The sequence below is a fragment of the Peromyscus eremicus genome, chromosome 8b (assembly GCF_949786415.1).
Source record: "Peromyscus eremicus chromosome 8b, PerEre_H2_v1, whole genome shotgun sequence".
Classification (NCBI taxonomy): Eukaryota; Metazoa; Chordata; class Mammalia; order Rodentia; family Cricetidae; genus Peromyscus; species Peromyscus eremicus.
This window is the reverse complement of record NC_081424.1, coordinates 57,777,383-57,802,857: the sequence shown is the minus strand read 5'-3', so window position 1 is coordinate 57,802,857 and position 25,475 is coordinate 57,777,383.

Here is a 25,475-nt window from a genome sequence, read left to right as displayed (position 1 = left end):
CAGACCCAACTCTGGAAACATCCGGTTCAGCATGAAACTGGTGGATGTCAGGGGCCTGGAGACCATGGTTTAAGGGTGGGCTACTGGACCAGGGCTCTGAGACCTCACAGAGAAAGAAGAGACCCCTGTGACTACAGCCCCCACTAACTACTGCCTCTCCAGGCATTCCTGGCAAGTCCGTCCTGCGTTGTTTCTTCTTAAGATAGAGTTCTCAAGGATTTGAGTTAACCATAGAGCCTGGCGTCATGGGAACCATGGCCCTGATATTGTTAAACGATCACAAAAGGACTTAGCAAAAATACAGTGTTGACCTGCCAGGAATGTTTTTCACATGTTAATCAAATGCCAACTAATTATTAAAAGCACAGCATTGACAATTAACCAGGGTGGCCCTCTCTCAGAACATCCACACCTAGCAGCACTTAATAAGCAGTAATAAGCTGTCTCATCAGAACTGTAGGCAGAGGAGAAACAAGGTTTCTTAACCTTTAAGTGTGTCTTTGTTTTGTTAGATTGTTTTGACAGTTCTTCTCTTGATGTTGACGGGAGACTTCAGGGTGATACAAGGCGGCGAGTCTAGACTTCCTTCTATCCCCACAAGGACTCAGGCTTTGGAGAAGCACTTTCTTGACACCTGCTTACCTCTGCCTCCTGAGTTCTGAGATTAAAGGCAGACACCACTACTCTGAGCCTTGGAGAGGCACTTTCTTGAATTCCCTACGCCAGCCTGGCTACTAACTGGATAATACCAGGAGTGAAGTTGCTAAAGTGGAATGTCATAGACTGGGTGGCTTAGAAGCAAAGAAAATGAGATAAGCACTAACTAAGAGGGACATTTTGAATCCCCCTCTTTATGCTGGTGATATCTCCAGTGGTTTCTGCTGGCTACTGATCACATAGTGGCCATACCCAGAGGTCTCAGCACCTTCTGCAGCAACAGACACTGCCAACGTTGTACCTCTTGGGAACCCCTCTCTTAGACTTCCCTCCTTGTCCTAACTGAGCTTCTGTAAGTGAACATTGGTTTCTTTCTGTTCATTTCTCCCACCCTAGATTAAGCTCCTCTATGTCTGGTCCAGGCTGTTGTAATCAATTCTCCACGATTATCTCTGCCCCCAGATGTTCTAAACTTCATGCCAGATTAAATTTCTAAAGTGTAACTCTGATCCTATCTAGCCTTACTCTGACCATTCAAAATATTCTTCTCGCCATCCCCCAGGTTTATGGTCTCTGGATCTTTACACCTGCTGTTCATTTCTTCTTAGAATAACCTTTGTTCCTATCAAACATCCACACCAGCCCCTAAAACTCTACAACTTTTCCTTTTCATCCCTCAGCTTTTGCTGTAAGGCTATTTCCCTCTGAGGAAATGTGGACTTAATTGTCCAGCCTGACATCAGTCCCCTTCATCTCAAATTCTCTTGATTTTTTGATTCACAATGGCCAACAGCTCTGTCACATTCAGCCAAGTAATGGGTTCATAGACTTGTTCTCTACTGGATTACATGTTTCACCATGTTAGGAACAATATTCCAGCTGTGGGGTACCACAAAACATTACCTTGAATACATTGTAAAGATAAACCTTGCTCTCAAAAGACATTATACCCAACAAAGATGAGAATAAAACAATGAATAATTAGAGAACAAACTAAGACAGGATATAATTAACTTCTAAATTACACAGTACAGATTCAAAGTGTTTCAGGAGTTAAGAGAGGTGGGGAGCCATGGTCGAGTATGGATCATGCAGGGAAAATTCACAGATGAGGCAGGATGTGAGCCTGTAATTCAGGGCGCAGAAGGAAATAGTTGGAGAAGGAAGTCACATTTGACAGAGAAACCCGCTAGAGCTACAGGGCTGCTGTAAACAGGATGTATCCACCGAAGAGTGAAAAGATAGACTTCTGTTCATGAGCCCTAGGTGTAGGGGACAGCTTCAAGGCCAGCTTGTCCTTAAAATGAGAAATAGGAATTCTTGTCTTCATCAGAATCATAAAGTCACATTATGCTTGAGTATAAAAATCATAAAGGTGTTTCCTAAGCTATAACCTGGGATGTATGAGGACAAACTATTTTAATCCAGCCTTGTTTGAGAAAGCTGAGGAAACGCTATCACCTTGCATGCTAAGTCCTGCACAAACATCTGTCCATTTTGAAGAATCTCCTGCAAGAGAGTGCCTACTCCCTCAGCTACATCTAGCTCAAAGAGCCCTGACTTCACACAGTGTGAAGAACCAATGTCACATTCTAAATGGAACCCTGTTGTTAACACCCACTAAGTGCCACAGACACAGCAGGATGCTGCCTCTGAGCCTCTCCTGTGGTGAGGCAGAATGTGGCCGGCTCTGGAACGAAATGCCTGTACATTTTCCTGTAGTCCTGACCTCCAGGACCGACCATAGAAGCAGGTAGCCTAATGGCACCGTCTCAAGCCTGGAGCAGCCTGGAGCGTGAGACATCTGAAGAAGAAAGCAGCCCTAAGAGGCCGTCACCTGCACCTGTAGGTGACTCCATGTAGGTGACAAGAGGAAGAGGCATTGTTAAGCCACCGGTTTTGGAGTTTGTGACTGCAACCTGGTGTGACCTCTTCTAACTAATCCTACACGGATTGACTTAGACGTGTTTCTGAAATAGAGCTTACCTTCGCCTCAGAGACAATGAACCTATGGCTCCGAGACACTTAGGTTTGAGTGAGCAACACAAGAGCCCATTGTCCTGTACACAGTAAATCCTGCACCTGCGATGAGCTGTGCACCTCTGAGTTGGATGATGAAGTCTAATACGGTGCCTGGCTATCACCTAGGAAACAGACTGCTCAGTGGAAATCCATCTACCCATGTGTGCTCAGTGACTCTGCATGGCCAGGGGAGTACTCTGCCCCAGGCCCTTCATCCGTGGAAGCAGAACTGCACAGATGCCTCCATCACAGGAGAACTGGGAGAGCCTGGAACTTTCTCTCCATCCCTTGCTGACTCATTCCCGGGAAACAAAAGTAGGTGTGCAAATGGTGTAGAAAATGGGGGTCTGACAGCTGCCAGCCCTTTGCCGAATAGTCAGAGCTAACAAATCAAGGAAACTCTCCCATCCAAGGCTTTCTTCTGAAGACACCTGACCCCTCAGGCCACCAGCAAGCCGTCGTGTGCCCTGTCCCACTGTGAACCATGTACTTAGTCACAAAGTTCAGCGTGGAAGAAAGGGAGCAGGAAGGCCGTTTTGGCTTTACCAGTAAGCCCCATGTATCCTGTTTCTCCAGCAAAGAGTGAAGCTGGTCACTGTCTGGCTTCCCTGCTCCTTCCCCGTGAGAGAAGAGTAGGTTGACTCTCTCAAAGTCCTTCAACACCATCATCCTGAAAGATCAACCAAAACTGCCTCATGTGAGACTTCAATGCATTAGCTTAGCACATAAAAAGAACAGCACAGTACAAGCCAATCACTCTTCATGACAGGTTCCCCATACTTCCTCTGAACTGCACTCTGAAAGCACAGCCCCGCCCCAAACAAAGCTCTAGGATCCATAGGCTCCAGGCCTGAGATTTTTCTTCCCTTTTTTTTCTTCCTCTATTCTCTGTGTATACAGGGACAGGGCTTCCTGTGGAGCCCGTGGTGGTGTGGGGGAGGGGCTGTTTTATTGTTTACAAAGCTACTGCCCTCTCTAGAAGAGGCAATGACTGTTTAATTGTAGCCTCTAGAACACAGCAGCATTTCTGAGAAGCCAGGTGGCAAGGATAAACTTTCATCACAGTTACCTTTAAAAACCAGAGCACAATGAAACAGACCTAGACCAGAGAGAAGAAAAAACAGAACACCCCGGGAGGCCACACTGTCTGCCAATCTCCGCCTAAATTGGAGGGCTTCAAGAGTACTCAGCTGACATCTCCATTCAAGGATGCTGATCCACATGCTTATCACCCCTTCCTCCAGCCGGGCCCCAAGCTACCTTCCCTCTCAAACCTGGATCCATCCATATCCCTTCCTCACACTTCCTTTTCCTATTGACTGGCTCCAAGGAGAAAGCCTGCTTCAGAGAGAAGCCTTCACACTCCATCTCTGACCTTCTCTCCAGGCAGAGCTATCTGTGCTCCCAAGTTGGTCATTAACATGCACTGAAAATTCTCACCTAGCCAGACCCTGCCCATGTGATCTAATTTGTATGTGGGGTCCTTGCAGATGTCATCAAGTTAAGATGAGGTCATGCAGACTCACAGGGAAGCCAGCCAGCCATGTGGCAACGGAGACAGAGAGATTAGACTCCTGGACCTACAAGCCAAAGAACACCCAGGAGCAGTGGCCCTGCCAGAGCTGGAAGCAGCTGGGAAAGAAATCCTTCTAAGACCATTCAGAGGGAAGCCTGTCCAGTGAGCTGGTGGAGGCTATGGATTCTGCCTTCTATCCCTGGGAGAGAATAAGCCTTGTAATCTTAGGTCACTTAGTCCACGCTCCTTTGTTATAATAGCCCTGGGAGGCTATATACACCTCTTTCTGGATTATTCTCCTTACTTCCTTGCAGGAGTTAACATATCTCACCACTCCATTCTTCCTGACACTCTCCTTGGTGATGTCAGCAAGGCAACTTCCATTTCTCCTCTCACCTCTGTTGGACAGTTGCTGGCCCTTCTCAACAGTTTTCCCCAGTCCTTACTCTTTGTCCCACTCTGTCCTCCACACTGATAAAGACTAATATATATTTACAGCTTGTCTCTCTTCAGAGCTTTAGACCCATATCTCTAAGCACTTACCAGGCATGGCTACTATATGCAATTCCCATGCACCCATCCAGAATTAAATTTATTATTTGCATCTTAAAATTATTTTTACTTATTCTTTCACAATTTTATACATACACATAAAGTAATTTGATCATAATCTGATTCTCTCATTCCCTTCTGTCTCTCCCCAAACTCCACCTTCTTCCCAAGATGTCTATCTCGAACTTTCATGGATTTGTCAATGGCCCACTGAACTTAATGACATGAGCATGGGTAGGAGGTTATTTACTTGAGCAAAGGGCAACTTGCCAGCGGCCTCATCATGGAGGAGTATGATTATCTTTTCTTCAGAAACCATTGGCTGCTACAGTTCCTCAGGGAAAGGTGGGGCTGGATGAGTCCTTCCTTCATCTATGATGAATGTTCATGGCCATAGTCTTGTGCAAGTCCTGTGCAGGTGAACACCAGAGCCAAAGTCATGTCATGTCTGGAACAGAGTGTTTCACAGCACTCCTTCTGATTCTCCTCCTCTTACGCTCTTTCCTCCCCTTCTCCCATACTGTCCTCTGGGCCTTGGAGTGGGTAATACAGACATCCCACTTAGGGCCAAGCACTCAACAGTAACTTATTCTGCACTTTGACCAGGAATGAATCTCTACACTAACTGGCACCCACTCAAAAAGAATCTTCTTTGGCCACAGCTAAGGGCCACGCTAATCTATGGATTTGATACCATGCCTATTTAATAAAAACTACAACAGTAGTTGGCTCCCCACTAGGGTCGATGGATCCCCCAAGTCACATGTTTGGACCAAGTTTGCAAGACAGATGTGAACCCCTCCTGTGGAGGAGGCCTCAAACTCAAGACAAGAACAGTTAGTTAGTTCCATGACAGTCATGCCACTACCATACCAAAGGATGCGCCTTGCCTATCAGATTGTTGATTGCAGTATTCATGGCTGGGTAAGGCTGTTGATGCTTTTTATCCCCCAGCAGCTTACATAGTACTTTCCAGAACTTTCCAATGTTGTCCTGCTAGCCAACAAGACAAAGGCTACTAGATCAGTTCCAGCTCGACTTCTCTATATTCTGCACCCAAAATCTATAGTGTCTTAGGGAATCTTATCATCTGGTTTTAGTGGGCCATCAAGAATGATGTCAATATTCTGTATTGTTTTGGAGGCCTCTGGGGTTTCCCTGACCAATGATTTATGAGGAGGTAACAGGATAGAGACCACCCATTTCCCATCCTAAAAAACAAAAGACAGATACAGCTCATTGTCCCTCCACGACTCTGACCCCACCTGTTTCTTCTTTGTATTGGATATCAGCTAAGGTCATCAAAAGCCACCAAATAACATCTAGTCTACATTTAGACTTCTTTTCCTTTTCTTTTCTTCCTTTTTTTTTTTTTAATTTTGCAATACAATTCAGTTCTACATATCAGCCATGGATTCCCCCGTTCTCCCCCCTCCCACCCCCCTCCCCTTCCCCCCAGCCTGCCCCCCATTCCCACCTCCTCCAGAGCAAAGCCCTCCTCGCAGACTGAGATCAACCTGGTAGACTCAGTTCAGGCAGGTCCAGTCCCCTCCTCCCAGGCTGAGCTAAGCGATCCTGCATAGGCCCCAGGTTTCAAACAGCCAACTCATGCAATGAGCACAGGACCCGGTCCCACTGCCTGGATGCCTCCCAAACAGATCAAGCCAATCAACTGTCTCACCCATTCAGAGGGCCCAATCCAGTTGGTGACCCCTCAGCCATTGGTTCATAGTTCATGTGTTTCCATTTGCTTGGCTATTTGTCCCTGTGCTTCATCCAACCCTGGTCTCAACAATTCTCGCTCATATAAACCCTCCTCATTCTCGCCAACTGGACTCCCAGAGATCCACCCGGGGCCTAGCCATGGATCTCTGCATCCAGATCCCTCAGTAGTTGGATGAGGTTTCCAGCACGACAACTAGGGTGTTTGGCCATCCCATCACCAGAGTAGGTCAGTTCGGGCTGTATCTCGACCATTGCCAGCAGTCTTCTTTCTTTTTTTTTCCTATTGTCAATGCCTGAAAGGTTTCCTCATTTTCTCCTGAAGAGATTGTAGTCAATGTCTGTTCTAATTGCCATCATACCCCATAAGTCATCCCAACATAGTGATACAAAATAGCTTCCCCTTGAGCCAAGATCTAATGAGACCTCAGTAGGAAGATTCCAAGGATGGGCTCCCTCTAAAACTGGGTCTGATATAATCTAATACTTGGTGTCTTGTACCTAGGAACAAGGGTGCTATCAGCTAGATGATCACACTTTGTGTTTTTCTATGGTTACATGGGCTTCGTGTTATGATGACAAGCTCTAAAGGTAAAATTCTAAAGAATAAGAGAAAGATGCAAACCCTTTCCTTGACCAATCATGTAATTCACATACCTCACTTCTGCTATATTCATAAACTCACAGGAGGAAGTAACAGTGAGCATCTCAATTAGCAAAGAGGCAAAAATCACTCTGGGAAAAGAGCTGATGGTGGGGTCTACGAAATGGAAGAACAAATGTCTCCTGCTACTGCTTCCTAAGTCAGTTCCTGCCTTAGAGTCTCTTCTTCAAACTAATATTCTCTTGACACATGCTCCCAAATTTTTGATGCACACAAAATAGATTTTTGAAGTTTTTCTATCATCTAGGGTCCGGCCATTTTGCTACTGACTTTCAACTCTTAATCTCCCCTCTAAAGTCTTCTGCTTGGAGACCCTACTTATTTCCCAGACACCCTTGCCAGCCACCTCCTTTCCGGCTCTATGCATGTTTAGAAGATATAGAAGAAAATTGCAGGACTGAAAAGCAGAACAGAAGAAACAGCCTTCCTCCTGTTTGCTTCCTGCCATGTGCCCCTAGCAATGGCACTCCAGTTCAGTGTCACCATGGGCTCCAGCTCTCAACCTCTGTGCTCCTGAAACAGTCCACCTGAATCCCCCAGAGGTTCCAGAAGGATCTGGGCTGGGACCCTCTCTCAGAAGCCTCCGCAGCTTCTCTCTGTGTTTGCTGTTCTGAAGATCCCTTCTCTTCACTGGTCACCCAAGCCTGGCATATCACCTGCCTCCTCAGCACAGGGACAGAAGGAAAGGAGTAAGCAGCCCAAAATACAGCTGAGGAGTTAGGAAAGCATTTCCCCCTTTAACCTTATATTCTGGCCACAACTGTCTCAGCCGTTCCCCTAGGATTGCACATTCCTACCGTTTTTCTACAGTTGTGGTTACATTAGACTGTGGCTCTCCTGAGGGAAAGGAATTACATATTGTTCTTTAGAGCTTCCTTCTATGACCCCCCCCCACTTTCTTTCCCATTATCCACTCCAGAATCTGAGAGGTAACAGATGTCAGCTGAACAAACACAAAAATACACAAATTCACTTATCATATGTGAGAGCAGTGATGCAGTGAGTGGGTCCTGTCCACTTACATGTAAGACAGAACTTGAAGGCTGGGTCTTCCAACAGCCTTGCTCCCAGCACCATAAATGGATCTTGCTGACCTTATGTGAAGAGACACATGATGAATACCTCAGATGTTATATTAACTAAGGAAGCCCGTGAGCTCCAGCACTCAATGCAAACCATGAAGACGTTAGGAATGTTTAGAGTATCATCTGACAACTTACTATGGATGACACACAATGGTAGTTCTACCTCATGTCAGAAGGTGGTGGCTGGTATGAGACCTGTGATAGTTGCTTAAATGACAGCATCATGACAGTCTTAAGAACTAATCTTGTCTCTTACGCTAAAGCACCGGATGCCCCATGGTACCTAGCTTAAGAAAACTGCAGACATCTCTCGTCAAGAGTTCACAGTATTGCCCAGCATCAAAAGCTTCAGTGATCTCCTCAGCCCCACGCAACCTTAAATAAGGCCTGGGTAATTCTCTAACATCCTAGGGAAGGATAAAAATGGAAGGCAGCATCTCAACACTTTGAATTAGACATGAGTCATCTTTCCAAACCAACTTCATCTCGCATTTAGATTCCCAGCTAAAACAAACTAGCAAACAAACGCCCAGACTCATTCTAAATATTCAGAGTTTGCTTTTCATTCCTTCTCCAAACAGGTGCAGAGGTTTCTTCCTTCAGCTCATTTTAGCTTAGGCTTCCTCAGTGGCAAACAACCCCTCAGGGGCAGCAGACAAGAAGGTGTTTGTGTAAGGGGTGATGAGAGAGCCCTCGTGGATCATCAGAACAAGCCATGGGCAGCTGCCCTCCAGCTGGGCAGAGGGCAGGAGGCCAGGCTCTGAACAGATGGAGGACTCCCACACAGAAGCGTGTGGATGACTTCCACAGTCCCCCACTGAGAGCCATAGAAACATCTGCCTCTCTTCTCACTAAGGGCCAACCATCACCATGTCTTCACCCCTGGAGTGATTTCTTACCTAAGGAGAGAGTTCAGCCCATCGGCCACATCAGTCACAGCTGTGTGGCAGGTGTGGCGTGCACTGTCTGCCCTGAAGTGTTGGGTGTTCACACGCCTTCACTAGTGTAAGAATGTCACATGTTCATGTATGCACTTAGGGAGAGGGCTTGGCACACTAGGTTGATGGAGCTGAGAGGTTGTGGCTAAGACATATCACGTGTGTAAGGGAAGCTTTTCTGCCCCAAGAATACATATTTTATAGTTTTAGGTCAACTAACGGATCCATTTTTTTTCCAAAATTCAAATTTAGCTTATCATCTACATAAACAAGGCTTGTCATGTATCTTATCACTTACGTCACAGACAATGGGTCATCTTGAAGTGTATTTTTACAAAGTACGGAAAATTACCGTGTTGTACGAACCTGAAGCTGTTGTACCCAGGGACTTCTCATGCCTCATGACACTTTGAACCATGAAGATCAGGGAATCATCAATTTGCCTGAGGCCTGGAACATCATGGAGAAGAGCAGAGGGTCTTTTCTGCAACCCTAGGATGTTCTGCGATGCCTCAGAACCTCTCACCAAGTGCCCACCCACAGAAAGCAATACAAAACATCGGAAGAAGGAAGAGTGGCATGGTGCCCACCACAACACAAGGATCTGAAACCTCTTCAGACCCCACCATCCTTGAATGGCAACATAGGGAAGTGGTGTCTAACAGGGAGGAACCAGGAGGCTCCTCAGGAACCTCGATCAGTGAGATCATTCCCAAAGGAGGAGACTAGTGTCCACTGGCCAGTGTGGTACCCAGGTGGCTCAGACGGCTGTGTGGATGTGATCACCACCACCTTGAACCTGTGTAGCTAGTAAGAGCCTTCCCTTGGTGACCTAAATGTTGACTTCTGAACTAAGGTAACCCTCAAGCTCTTGGAAGTTTCCTCAGAGAGGAGGGAAAGGGGAGCCTCAGGAGGGAGATGGCAGACTTCCCGCTTTGTAGGAGGTTAGGACATCAGAAGCTGCAAAGGAAAAGGTGTGCGGCCACGTCACACTGCAGTTTGCAGAGCAGATCTTGAGAACCACACACACACAAGCACATGCCAGTTCTTTTTTACATGCCTATATGTATATGCACGTGTGTGTGTGTGTGTGTGTGTGTGTGTGTGTGTGTGTGTGTGTATGTTTCTATGTGTGTGGGCACATGTTGGGGGAGGTGCTTGTGCACTTGTGTGCGGAAGCCTGAGATTGAGGTTGGGAATCTCCCTTGATCATACTCCACCTCCTCCTATGAAGCAAGCAAGGTCTCTCAACTCTCAGTATAGCCAGTCTAGGGAATCTGCTTGCTCCAGAGAGCCTCCATGTCTACCTCCTGGGAACTGGAATTACAGGCCAACTACCACACCCACCCAGCACTTGTGTGGCCTCTGGGGATCCGAACTCACACCCTCAGGCTTGTATGGCAAGTGCTTTATCCACTGAGCCATCTTCCCAAGCCCTGTAGTGTTACTTTTCTTTTCTTTTTTTTTTTTTTTTGGTTTTTCGAGACAGGGTTTCTCTGTGTAACTTTGCGCCTTTCCTGGAACTCACTTGGTAGCCCAGGCTGGCCTCGAACTCATAGAGATCCGCCTGGCTCTGCCTCCAGAGTGCTGGGATTAAAGGCATGTGCCACCACCGCCTGGCTGTTACTTTTCAAAGCCAAAATTAAATCTGCATTTTCAGAGATGAAATATGTAAAGCACAGTATTTTGGAGTATGTCTTTTAATGATTTTTCACAGTTACTTTGTGTATGTGAGGGGGTGGTATGTGTGCATGCATGTGGTATGTGTGTTTGATGTGTTTATGTGTGTGTGTGCATGTGTATGTGTGTGTGTATGTCAGAGACAACTTAGGAGATTGGTTCTCTCCTTCTACCACATGGTCCTGGAGACTGCACTCAGATTTCAAGGCCTGGCAGCAAGCATCCTGGCCCACTGAGCCGTTACAACGGCCTGGAGTGTGTTGACTAGAGAGGTTTCTCCTGTAGCAGTACACAGCCTGCCCCAGGACAGGCTGGAATCCAGATAGAAGCTTGCAGTTTGTTTTTTGACTCTTTGCTCTTTGGGGGCCCACCACCCAATTTCCAAATAAATACAGGGGGACTTATTCTTACTTCCAAATGCCCGGTCTTAGCTTGGCTTGTTTCTAACCAGCTTTTCTTAACTTAAATTATCCTATCTACCCTTTGCCTCTGGGCTTTTACCTTTCTCTATTTCTACATCTTTCTTTCCTTCTTACTCCACGGCTGGCTGTGTTGCTGAGCCCTGGTGTCCTCCTTTCCTTCTCCTTTTCTCACTCCTTCTCTCTCTTTTTCCCCTTCTATTTATCCTCTCTGCCCTCCAGCCCTGTCTATCTTTTCTCCTGCCTTGCTATTAGCCATTCAGTTCTTTATTAGACCATCAGGTGTTTTAGACAGGCACAGTAACACAGCTTCACAGAGTTAAACAAATGCAACACATCTTTGCATCATTAAACAAATGTTGCACGTAAACAAATGTAACACATATTAAAATACTATTCCACAACAGGTCCTCATCGTTAGCCCAGTAGGACTAAGCTTGAGCTGCTCCAGGATGGAAGCAGATAGCTCACTCTCAGGTGACAGTGAATCCTGTTGTCATCTTGTGTCTCAAACAATCTGACACCAGAGTCCAGGGTCTGTTTGAAGACAGTAATCAGCCTTCATTTCCAGGAAAGAGCTTTGTCCTCCTCACTCATACTGACTCTGGAATCAGCATCTGCCCTTCTGTCTGCCTCGCCACTTTCATGCCAAATGGTGACTGATTGGACGTCGGCTACTATGGACCGGCTGTTGTCTTCAAGGAGACCTCGCTGTCTTCAGGTTCCCACCACTGGAGGATGTTTTCCTGACAGCTTAACCTGAGAATTTGGTCCTAATGTTGTCTGGGCAGTTGTGTTCTCCTTCAGCTCCCAGATCCTCAGTCTGCCATCCATCCAGGAAATTCCACTGAAAGGGACCCCACGCAATGCCTGTCTCAAGAGGCCCCTGCTTGGGTCAGAAAACACTGATATATCCCTTGCTCCAAAGCCTTCTAGGCATGCAACACCTTCCAGGCATATCCGTCCTTTGCCACTTTATCTTTCTCAGAATGAGCTAAGCAACAGTCTCCTGTATTTCATAAAAGTCACATTGGAAGAGATGCTGGAAATCCCCTCACTACACTGGAGACCAGAAGTGGAGCTCCTGGGACACCCCTCCCAACAGAAGAATGGAAACAGAGAACCCTGATGAACAGTAACATCCCCAAGGCAGCAGCTCGGGGTCCTCTGGATGGGGCACAACCCACCGGCATTTTCCAAATGCCTCTCCCCAGAAACACTCACAAAGCTGCTTGATCCCCGCTTAGGTCTTCTGTCTGGCTTTGAAGTTCAAGACTCACAGAAATCCATTTGCAAAGTTCCCGTCTATAAAGTTCACATCAATATTTGTCTCCTGCTCATTTCAATGTCTGACATTTACGAGAGTTGTTCTTCCATCTTAAGATCCAGTCATACATATTAACAATTTTTATCAAGATCTGGACTTATTATTTTAACCCTACATTTATTTATAAACATATTGACTATTGACTATTGACTATTGACTATTCAGCTTTTGGTGACTCATCTCTGTACTTGACGTGATTAAGCCAGAAATTATTCTACTTAATGGTAGAAATTGACTGGTATTGACCAACTCTGTGTATGAGTGTGGGTATGCATGCATGTGGGTTGTGTGTGTGTTTGTATGTGATATGTGGGGGGGGGGGGTAGGCCTGTGTGTGAATGTGGATGCATGGATGCCATGATGTGTGTGTGTGTGTCTGTGTCTGTGTTATGTGGGATGTGTATGCACATGTGAGTGTGGTTGTAGGCATGCCATGATGTGTGTACATGAGTGAGTGTATGTGTGTATGGATGCATGCATGCCACAATGTGTGTTTTATGATGTGTGTGTGATGAGTACATTTGTGATTGTGGAAGAATGTATACCGTGATGTATGTGTTATGTGTGATATGTGTACATGTCTGAGTATGGTTGGACACAAACCATGATGTATATGATATATACATATGTGTGTGATATGTGTGTATGCATGCATATCATATGTAAGTTGTGTGTGTGTGTGTGCGCGCGCATGAGTATGGATTTCCACCTTGTTTTTCTTAGCTATGTGAACCAGACTAATGGGACAGGGAGTTTCCAGCAATTCTCCTGTCTCTGCTTCCCAGTTCCTGGTACAGCCGTGCAGGATGACAGATGTGCGTGATGCTGCATCTGGCATTTACATGAGTTCTGAGGATCTGAACTCAGGTTGTCAGGCATGTGTGGCAAGTGCTTCACACACTAAATCATCTTCCCCTATGTGGTGGTATTGTGCTCCCCCAAATATTGTGCACCCTAATAAACTTATCTGGAGTCAGATAACAGAACAGCCACTAGATACTGATGGGTTCACAACACGCCCCTATGGTTGCGCGTGTTTGCATATGCCCGGCAGACCTGGACACTTCCGCCTAGCCAGTTCCTGGTCAAGATAGCCATTTCTGGATCAAGGCATCTTGTGTGACCAGGATCCGTGACTTTGCATGGTTATATAAGAGTGCGAAACATAACCATGTGATCTACGCGTATGCGTGAAGTAGTTACGTCGACCTGTGTATGCATCTACGCCACCCAGCCTTTATAAGCTGGCACCATAATCCCGGCTTTCTCTCTTCTCCTCCTCCTCCTCCTCTACACATGTGTCTCCCACAGGCCTGGGCACTTTCTGTCCCTTTCATCTTAATAAAACTCTTATTAGCGGATTCTGTCATGTTTCGTGATGTTTCCTCACAGGGTAAGAGCGCCACAAAATAACTAACAGATACAGAGGCCAGAAAATGGTGGCACACACAACTTTAATCCTAGTATTCCAGAGGCAGAGATACGCCTGGATCTCTTTGAGTTCAAGGCCACACTGGAAACAGCCAGGCATGGTGACTCACGCCTTTAATCCCAGGAAGTGGTGGCAGAAAGCAGAAAGGTATTTAAGGCGTGAGGACCAGGAACTAGGCTGGTTAAGCTTTTAGCAGCAGTTCAGCTGAGATTCATTCTGGATGAGGACTCAGAGGCTTCCATTCTGAGGAAACAGATCAGCTGAGGAACTGGCAAGGTGAGGAGGCTGTGGCTTGTTCTGTTTCTCTGATCATTCAGGATTCACCCCAATACCTGGCTCTGAGTTTGTTTTTATTAATAAGACCTGTTAAGATTCATGCTACACCCCCATGACTCCTAAGTGTCACTCTTGTGTGCTTCCTCTCTGTGAGGATCACTGTGGACCTGGAACCTGAGAAACACAACTCTGCTTAAACTCCAGCGGACTACAGTGTTGACCTCAGAGCCACTGCTGACACCCAGCAATCATGGTGAGTTGTTCAGCCTTGGAGAGGTTGGTGGATGGAGAGATCCAGTGCAGGGGTCTGTGATGTGGGCCTTCCCATTACAAAATAGATTTATTGTATGAGAAAATATCTAGAAGGTGCTATTTGCAAGGATGTGTACCATGGCATAAAATAATATTTGTGAGCACATGAATAAGTTATGAATATAATATCAAACACCAGCACCTAAGGATTTCATGCCCAGTACTAACAAAAAGGGAAGTATGACTCAGAGGTGCAATTTGGTGGCAGAGTGCTTGCTCACTTACTCCATGTAGTCCTTAGTTCAACATCCAATACTAAAAACTAATGAATTGATTAAAATAACTAATGAATTAATTAAAATAAAAAGCCGCTTTCCAGGCTATACTATATTTTGTTCAAATTGAACACTATTAAGCAGGATTTTGAGGGTGTCTCGGTGGTAGGACTAATGTTTACTGTGCACAAGACCCTGGTCTTGAGCCCTAGAAACCATCCTCAACAAACATCGTAAATCCACACAGATGGCATCTGCGTTTATGATTCTAAGTGATCAGTGGCAAATGCAGACTCTTTCTGATTGTGTGGTGGTTCTACCGCTTTAACACCGTTGCCCCATGTTTGGAAATACTTTAGTTAAAAAGGAGACATTTTAGAAATGTCTGCATAGTTTTCTTTAAAGTTGTACAAAGAAACACACACACACACAGTTTGCAATCAGAAGTCTCAGACAGGAGCTCAAGTCTCTGCTTGGTGGAGCGTCTCCAAGGCAACAGGAGTGGCCTGTCGTCCTGGAATCAGAAGGAATGCCTTCTCCTGGGAAAACAACAAGGGTGACTCTTGATTTGTAACACCCAGCAACTGTCCATCAAAGAGATTCAACAATGATATTGCTCAAAAGCTCCTTAGAAAATGTGTCACGGGCTCAAGTCTCTTGGTGCTACAATTGCTGGGGGTAATCTTGCCTTAATATTTCACAAAATGTCACCAAAGTAACGTTTAACAGATTTTCCCACAGTTGGCACAATGGCCACTTTCAATCAGAGCTTTCTGTTTAATCACAAGGGACTATCCTGCATGTGTCAGAATGTCCAGCAGAATGTCAATAGCAACCACCGCCACCCCCTCTGACACCATAAATGTCTCCAGACATTGCCTAATGTCCCCTGGGAGGCCAAATGGCTCCACATGAGAACCACTGACACCCGTACACCACCTGGGACACAGATGAAGTTCAATTCATTTTAACCCGTGTTTGCTGTTATCTACACACATTGCTGGGGGCCCCCGGCCCATGCAGAGCTTGGCCATGGGCTCTGCAGTCATGTTGCTCAGCATCGAATTCAGAGTTTCCTGTACTAGCTACCTCTCTCATTTAAGGGTAAATGAGAATAGTAACAACACCTGCCTCACACGGTGGGGCTAAGTACTGGACATTCATTCTAAATAAAAAAGCATTCGACATACTACTGGTATATAGTTTCTCTAAACTCAGCTAGAAAGGATCATGAACCCACTGCTAAGAACCAAGAGAATGAAATCATTGGAAGGGGTGTGTGTGTGTGTGTGTGTGTGTGTGTGTGTGTGTGTGTATGTGTGATCATGTGGATGTGTGGTTTTCAGAAGCTCCACTCTGTACATTCCTACTGTATTACGTCATTCCTATTGTATTAAGACGTCAAGTGCATTTGGGGGGCTTCATCTCTAATAAATCAGCCAAATGAAATTTGTTTTCTTCCAGCTCAGAAACACAGCACGCCTCATTGAGCTCTGGATAGCCCCTACACCTGCTACTTTAAAAGCTTTGTGTCCTATTTATTTTGTAGTTTAAGAGGCTTTGATGGACCACATTCCGCTTTTAGATTTTCTTTTTCTAATGACTGTTCAATAAAGATGGGAAGTGGGCTGGGGAGACAGCTCGGTGGGTAGAGCACTTGCATACAAGTGTGAGAGCCTAGTTTGGATTCCCAGCACCCACGTCAAGCCTGGAACAACCCCAGAGCTCCTAATCAAGAAAGGAGACAGAGACAGAGCCCTGACATGGATATCCCGGCATATACACAGGAAACAAGAGGTTCTGTCTCAAGCAGTGGAAGGTGAAGCCTAAGATTGTCCTCAGACCTCCACATACACACCTGCTCGTCGTGCCCTGTGAGTGCCCACAGTCACAGAAATGAACACACGTACAAATACTAAAAACTACAATAGGAAAAAAATGATCTGTGATTTGAAAATGGATACCAGTCCTTAAAACACCCTTAGGTCTGCTTCTCTCTTAGTAACAGGTGGGTGTGCAATCCTTAGTCATTCCACAAACCCCAGAGCATGGAGGCATGATGGGGACCCACCGCTGCTCTGATATCTCTGGCCCAAGGGTACTTTGTGTGCTGGTTTGAATGAATGGCCCTCATTTTTAGGCTTGTATATCTGAACGCTTGGTCCCCAGTTGGTGGAACTATTTAGGAAGGACTGGCCTTATTGAAGAGATGTGTCACTAAGGGTGAGCTTAGAGGCCTCAAATTCCACAACATTCCAGCTGGCCTTCCTTCTGCCTTATGGTTGTTGTCTCACCATGTAAGCCCTCAGCTACTGCTGCATCACTGTGCCTGCCTGGCCACTTCAGAAGGTGGTTATGGACTCACCATCTGAACTGTAAGCGAGCCCCCAATTAAATACTGTCTTTTATAAGTTGCCTTGGACATAATGTTTTGTCATAGAAATAGAAAAATAACTAAGATGCCTGGAATCCCCATAAATAGACCTGCTTGGGAAGTGTTGAGAAATGATCTAGCAGGGGTCTGTTTCCCTGAGGCCCCAACACTACAACCTTCTTGGGCCAAGACAGACCTCCTCCAAATGGGTGCAGCCTTGGATGAAGACACTCAGTTTAAAGACTGGACAACAGTGGGCATCAGACAAATCTACCATCCCTCTCAGACTTTCCCATCCATGGCCACTGACCCTTGCAGGTCTACACCTACAGGGCCATGCGGCTAGAAGGAAAGATCTGTGCTGAGTCCTTCTCTGGCTCCCAGCACAGACACTGAACTACCTCCTAACCCCAAGAGAAGCACATGCCCTCTGTCACCAGGCCTTTACTGAGAACCAGTGTGCAGGGCCAGCTGAGTCAGTTCCACCACCTTGAATCCACAGAAACTCTTCCTCTTTGTCTTAGTTAAGGTTTCTATTGCTGAGAAGAGACACCATGACCTTGGCAACTCTTATAAAGGAAAACATTTCATTGTGGTGGCTCCCTTACATTTTCAGAGATTTAGTTCATTATCATCACAGCAGAAACATGGCAGCATGCAGGCAGACGTGGTGCTAGAGGAGCTAAAGTTCTTACATCTTGACTCACAGGAAACAGGAAGTGGTCTGAGACACTGGGCATGGTTTGAGCATATATGAACCCTTAAAAGCCTGCTCCCTCAGGGACACACTTCTTCCAACAAGACCACACCTACTCCAACAAGGCCACACCTCCTAATAGTGCCACTCCCTTTGGAGGTCATTTTCTTTCAAACTACCATATTCCACTCCCTAACCCCCAAAGGCTTGTAGCCATATTATAATGCAGAAATGCATTCAGTTCAACTTCAAAAGTCCCCATAGTCTATAACAGTCTCAAACTTATTTAAAAGTCTGAAGTTCAAAGTCTCTTCTGAGATTCATGCAATCTCTTAACTGTAATCCCCTGTAAAATCAAAATCAAAAAGCAGATCATGTACTTCCAACATATAATGGCACAGGATATACATTATCATTCCAAAACATAGGGAAGGTAATATAGTGAGGAAATACTAGACCAAAGCAAGACCAAAAACCAGCTGGGCAAACTCCAAATTCCATGTCTGATGTCAAAACACTCCAGATCTCCAACTCCTTTCAGCTTTATTGACTGTAACACACTTCTCTCTCTTGGGCTGGTTCCCTCCCTGTTAGCATCTCTCCTCAGCAGGTATCCCATGACTCTGGCATCTCCAACATCTTGGGGTCTCCAAGGCAATCCAGGCTTCAACTTCACAGCTTCACAAAATGGACTCTCTAGGCCTCCATTCAGGGACACCCCTGACACATGCCTGGCCTCAGCAGCTTTCCTTAGTCATGGAGGAAGATTATACAACCCCTTTCTTCTATCCTTGACTCTAAAGCCAGAACCACGTGACCAAGGCTGTCAAGTTCTGCTGCTTGCTGGAGCTGGAACATAGCCCTCTCATTCAATTACATCTTCATCAGCTTTCTGTTTTCCATGGTTTCCTTCACTGCCTAAGCTTGGCTATTCTGGAATTTGCTCTGTAGACTAGGCTGGATTCAAACTGAAGAAATCTGACAGCCTCTACCTCTGTAGTGCTGGAATAAAGGTGTGCACCACCACACCTGGCTTTAATCTTTTCTTTAATTCCTTTTCACAAGTTGGGAACTTAGCTGGGTGGAATCTTGCCCTGAGGTCACCACTCCCTTTGTTCCATTTCTTTATCTATTTATCTCCTTGAATGCAGGACTTGGCTCCATTCCACTTCTGGTGTTCCTTTTCTCATCAGTATTTACATTTTGTATTTTACCCTGCTCTGCTTGCTCTTTTTCATTATAGAGCTTCATTAGAGTTAACACTAATAACCACACGACAGAGTCAATACTATGCTGTTCTAAGATTGCCTCCGCCAACAGAATTAATCCAAATCTCTTCACTTTAGCCTCAGGCAGACACTTTAGACAAAAGCAAAAAACTGTCACATTTCACCAAATTATCACAAGAATGGTCTCTAGGTCACATGTTAATATTCTTCCCCTCTGGAACCTCTTGATCCAGCCCCCCACAGTTCAAATCACACTCAGCACCACTGTCTTCCATGTTCCTACTAGGATGGCCCCATTAAGCAGCACTTAAAGCATTCAACAGCTTTCCTAATCCACAGTCCCAAGGTCCATATTCCTTCAAACAAAAGCATGGCCAGGCCTATCTCAGAAATACTCCAGTCCCTGGTACCAACTTCTGTCTTAGTTAGGGTTTCTATTGCTGTGCAGAGACACCATGACCTCAGCAACTCTTACAAAGGAAAACAGTTCATTGTAGTGGCAGCTTATAGTTCAGAGGTTTAGTCCGTTCTCATCATGGTGGGAAACAAGGCAGCATAGAGGCAGACATGGTGCTGGAGAAGGAGCTAAGAGTTCTACATCTTGACTCATAAGCAACAGGAAGTAGTCTGTCTCTTTGGGCATGGATTGAACATATATGAGATCTCAAAGCCTGCCTCCACAGTGACACACTTCCTCCAACAAGACCACACCTACTCCAACAAGGCCACACCTAATAGTGCCAATCCCTCTGGGGGTCATTTTTTTTCCCAAACCACCACACTCCTCTTGACACTCCTATCCCACTTGGCTCAGAAGGAATCTGATGCTGAAGCCAGCCCAGCTTCCTCCTTCAACGAGATAATTTCTCCAACTAGCCATGCATTGGGGCAACACTTCACTTGAACCCCCACCCCACCCACCACCTACCCCACCCCACTCCCACCCACCTCAAGCTCTCCATGTTGTACTGGACAGACAGCATAAATGTTTTGATTGGTATCATTCTAGGCTAAACTGCTGTTTTGCTCCCAGAGAAATCTGTCATGTATGCTGGGTAATTTAATGTTTTCCCGGCAGAATCATATAAATATGAAAATAGCCACTGTCCCTCAGAACAGGTCAGTAACCCACTAGAGATTGGACTGGTGGCTTCCGGCTCTCAGAACAGTTTGGTGACATTTGTCACGTATGCCAGAAAAAAATGATGGAGAAGATGCCATGCTGGTAAGAGGTATAACACCACAAGGCAGCTAAGGGACCAAGAGCTAGGGAGCCCCTGGGCCCTGCAGAGCCCAGGGGAAGGAGCTGTCCACCGCAGCCCACCACTCACTGATTAAGAACATCTTTCTGTCCTGAGTGAGAAGGAAATGTGACAATTCTGGAGGAATGTCTGAATCCTTCCCATTAGAAGTTCAGTCATCTGCTGGGTCAGGCTGACCTCTTCTATGAAGGAAAGCATCTCCGAGCTCCATCCAGGGGTCCCTATGGGATCCTGAGTTGCTGTGACCTCTTACATGGCAAACCTGTCTGGGAAAGACTGTGTCTACAGTGCCAACAATGGAGTAGAAGAAAAGACTTTGTAAGTTCCTTAAACCTTGGCTTCCACATCTGCATCTGTAAGATGGAAATTGTCTAAAAAGCAAAGCGAAGAAGTCGGTGGGGTTCCCTCCTCACACTGGACCACAAATTTCACACTGGGAAAAATAAGAAACATTCTTTCTCAAAGTATGAATGCTTCTAGTGCGCTCAGTCTCCACCAATCTCTAAAACATTGGGGGCGTCTAGGAAGAATCAGGCACTTTGCTTATAGCAGCCTGAACAGAATATCTCAGAGTAAGTTCTAAAGGAAGAGAGAGAGTGCAAATCCTTTCGTTGATAACCCCCTCTGCTTTCAGAACATGATCAGAACCTAATTTAAAAAGATTATTGCTTTCTCTGACAATCAAAACTAAAGCCACAGATTATCCTTGGGGAAGATAAAAATAAGAGGTCTTAGAAATCACAAGATTTGAGCCAAGATCGATCAAACAATTGCAATGTGAGCGCTCATCAGCTCACATGTGCACGTGCATACATACACACACACACACACATACACACACACACACACACACACACACACACACACACACCCACCCGAACACTAGTGTGATGATTGACACCTATCGACAACTTGATGAGACTTAGAATGACCTGGGAAACGGGCCTCTGGAGGTACTTGTGGGGGATTATCTAGGTTAGGTTAATCGAGGTGGAAAGACAGCCTGCTCTGATCGGCACCCGTCTCCATGCTGGGAATCGTATTCTGTACAAATGGAGAAAGTGAGCTGAGCATGGAGTCCATTGATTCAACTTCCTGACTGTGGGTGTGATGTGATCAGCTACCTCAGATCCTGCTGCTATGACCTCCCCACCACAGTGGACTGCACCCCCAAACTGGATATTTTATCCTAAGAACAGAAAAATAATTAAGACAGCATGCATATGCAGATGAGACAAGAGAATCAAAAGTATGATTTCTTCCAGTTTACCAAAAGACTTCAGAACCTAACATCGAATTAAATCTCTCAATACCGCTTTCTCCCTGAAATCCCAAACTACTTTGTGTTTACTTCCATCTACATATTTTATGAGAGACCCCTGAACCCAGGGATGATTACCTCTGTGCTCCACATGCTGGGTGCTCAGGTTGTAGCAAACATCGGCACTGGGTGGGGGTGGGGGGCACATTCTTTCAACTGGGCTCAGCTGGCAAGGGCATTCACTGCAGAAATGTGTGGCATTCAGAAGAGGACAACCAGCAGCGGAGGCTGGACACAGTCCTGTTTAGAGTAAAACCTAACAAAATCATCACTGGCTGGAGGGAACAGTGTAGACATCCTACTCAGCATGCACGCCTTCCGTATCCAGAGCCAGAAACATAAATCAAAGCAGTTCTACGCTGGATCCTGATCCAGGAGACACCGTGCACAGGCTGTAGCCTCTGCCGTCACACTTAGCCTTCTGCCGCTAGCTACTGAAAAGAACGGAACTTAGCAGGCCCATCTGCTCGTTCGCTTGCCCAGTTGACCGACTTGTCTGTTAGTTGATTAGTTGATCAGATACTTGGTTAGTTAGCTAGTTGATTTCACAAAAGGGTGAAACCAAGAGAGAATATTAAGATTTCTCTGTAGGCCTGGGAATGTAGTTCAGTTGGTAGAGTATTTGCATAGCATGTACGAAGCCCTGGTTCAATCTCCAGCACCAAATAAAACCAGTGGTGGTACACTCCTGTTATCCCAGCATTCCGGAGGTAGCGGATCAGGCTCAGAAGTTCAAGGTCATCCTCAGCTACAGAGCTCAAGACCAGCCAGGGCTATATGAGATCTTGTCTCAAACAAGAAAATAATACTATTTCTCTGCTGACATCCCACTCATTTGCAGCTTGGACTTCCTGTACAAGGGTTGTTCTTGCCTTGTTAATTCTATAAATGTGCCATATTTTCCAGTTATTGTAAATAACCAAGAAACAGCTAGAAATAACCTTTCTACAAGATTAAGCTACTACTAAACGATTGTGCCCAGGTAGAACCCTCACAGTCAACCACACTTCTTGAAGCTTGGGGAAATGCAATTTTTAAAGGTAGTTTTAAAAATTAGCAGAGGAATTAATGGGTTTTGTGATAGAATTTTCACACATACTTTTTGTTCACCCTACCCTCCACTCTTAACTCTCCCCCCTCTCCCCGAGACCTGGCTCAGTAGGTCCCCCTCCTGCTTCAGTAACCAGCAGGTTGCACTTTCATCTCAAAGGTATTGTACTACCCCAACCCCACCCCAAGACTACTTCTTCCACTGTCATGGTCCCCAATCCAGTTTTATGACCCATGCCCACACTCCCCCACACAGCCAGTTTTCACTTGGGAACGTGAGCATTGTTGGTCAAGAACAAGAATGCCAAATCAGTGGGTACTTAGAAGGTCATCAGTTAGCTACCACAACTCTAACGTTTCCTAGCCCTGTTCCCCAAAGGTTTTCAAAACACCCACTAACTTGTCCAAAGAAGAACAAAGCTCCTGACCGGGAGAGCAAGCCGAAAATCCCTGCCCTGTCAATCCCCAGGACCCTCAAACAAGGACACAGGGCATGACCCAGGGTGGAGCTCAGCTCTAAGGGAGGGTGTGAGAGGCCAGCCACTGCTGTCCACTGAGAGAATACAGGATTGCCTGATACGCAGAAGAGCATCCTCTTTGAGCCTGGGAGGCAGAACCTCTGTTTGGTCCAGCACGGCTGCTGAGTAGCACTGAGTAGGGAGCAGGGGGTGATGGGCAGACTCTGGGGGTGCAGGGAAGACCCTACAAAGGGGACTAGTGACTGCTGCAAGCAAGCAGCAGGTCACAGAGTAGTAATATCATGGAAGGACTTCGTCAAGATTTCCCCCAGAGAAGCCTGATGCTCACAGGAATCGCTACATGAGAACAAGGTTAGAAGGAAGAATATGTAGACTGTAAGGTAGCCATGCCTCCAGAAGTGCAAGCGAAGTCCTTCAGGCTAGGAAACCTTAGTCCAGCAGGAGTACCCAGGGTGATCCCCTTTAGGGATACATGCGAACGGGCTTTATTTACCCCACAAAATTCTTGACCCATGTTTGATTGACAGGGACTGTAGCCTCACCATGTTAACACCTTGTTGCTGTTATAGGACTCAGTAAGTATAGGCACCAGACTCTAACGTTGTGACTGAGTACTAGTCCTGTGTCAGTGGGGAAGCTACGCAGCTGCTGCGTACCTTGGTGAACTAGTTTGACTTCCATTGCTGTGACAAAACACCCCGATATAAAGCAACATGGGGGAGAAAAAATTTCATTCTGTTTACAACTCCAGGTGACAGTCCATCGTTGTGGGACGTCACAGTGACAGGAGCCTGACGCAGATGATCACAAGACATCCCCAGTCCAGATCACAGAGACATGAACATATCCATCCTGCCTGCTCCCTTATACTCAGCAACTTTTCTTCACTCTTCAAGGGCCCAGCCTAGATGACAACGGTACCACCCACAGTGGGCAGCGTTTCCCCCATCGGCTAACAATCAAGACCGTCCTCCACAGGCATGTCCACAAGCCCACCTGATCCCCATTTGAACTCCCCAAGCCGACATTTAAAACTAAGCAGCATCCTTGGTAACTATAACGACGCAGTGCCAACACATCTTTCCAAGGACATTGCTTTGGAGAAACGTGGAAAGGATTAAACTCGTTAAGAAACATGAAATGCGCAAAATGATCTGGAAGTGTAATAAGAACTGGGAAGTGTTATCTGTCACCACTACCGTGATACTGGTTTTGACTGTGACTGTGATGGGGGAGGAGGGGTCTCTGCAAATACTTGAGGCTCCTAAGTTTCGTTACCTTAGCTAGTCAGAGGCACAGCCAGGAATTGAGAGTCTGAATCTAACACTTGGGTGGATGCTTATTTAGCATATATTGTTCATAGCATCATGGGAATTTAAAGTGTAAACCCAATTCCTGTACTAGTAGAAAGAATAAGCTGCAGAGAAAATACTACCTACATGCTAAATGAGGGAATTCAGCACCATTCATTAGACGTGCATGAGGACCAGGCATGGTAATATCTGCCTGTCATCCCAGCTACTCTGGAGACTGAGACAGGAGGATAGTTAAGTCCAGAAATTCAAGGCTAGTCTGTCTGGGCAACACATTAAGATTCCCAACTTGGAAAGGGAAGGGAGGGGGTGGGAGGGGAGGGGAGGTGAGGGGAAGGAGAAGAGGGAAAGGGTTGAGGAAAAGGAAGAAAAGAGGTGTGCAGATAAGGGAGGTGGCTTTCCCCTGTCAGTCTGGAAAGGTCTTGGGAGTGGTGACCTCTGGGCAGGACTGGACAGGTTGGAAGGAGCAGGGCAGAAGATGGCAGAGAGGGGCTAGGCAGACAAAATGACACAAAAGCCCGGAGCTTGGCCAGTGAGATAACTCGCCGTGCAAAACTGCAGCTCCAGTGTGGGGCGTTTACCCACCACCCCCACAGTTCCCCAGAGTTTTCTTGAGTGCGAGCAGCAGGAAATATTAGATAGAAGGATTTATTGCGGAGAATCTTGCGGAGATAAACAGATAGAAAATAAAGGATAGCCTCGAGAGGGCCTGGAACCTATTCCAATGGGCCCCGACTGTCTCTGTCCCAGGGTTTTTACAGAGACGCCAAGGGGTGGCGCAAAAGACCTCCTCCCCCAGCACAGCCAAGTGCAGACCATCTCAGACACCTGCACTCAGGCCCGTGGTCCTAATCATCCTCTATGCGGACCTGCTGGGTAAAGCCACGAGGAACCCGAGAACGGGCTCCCACACTCCAGACACCCGACAGAGTC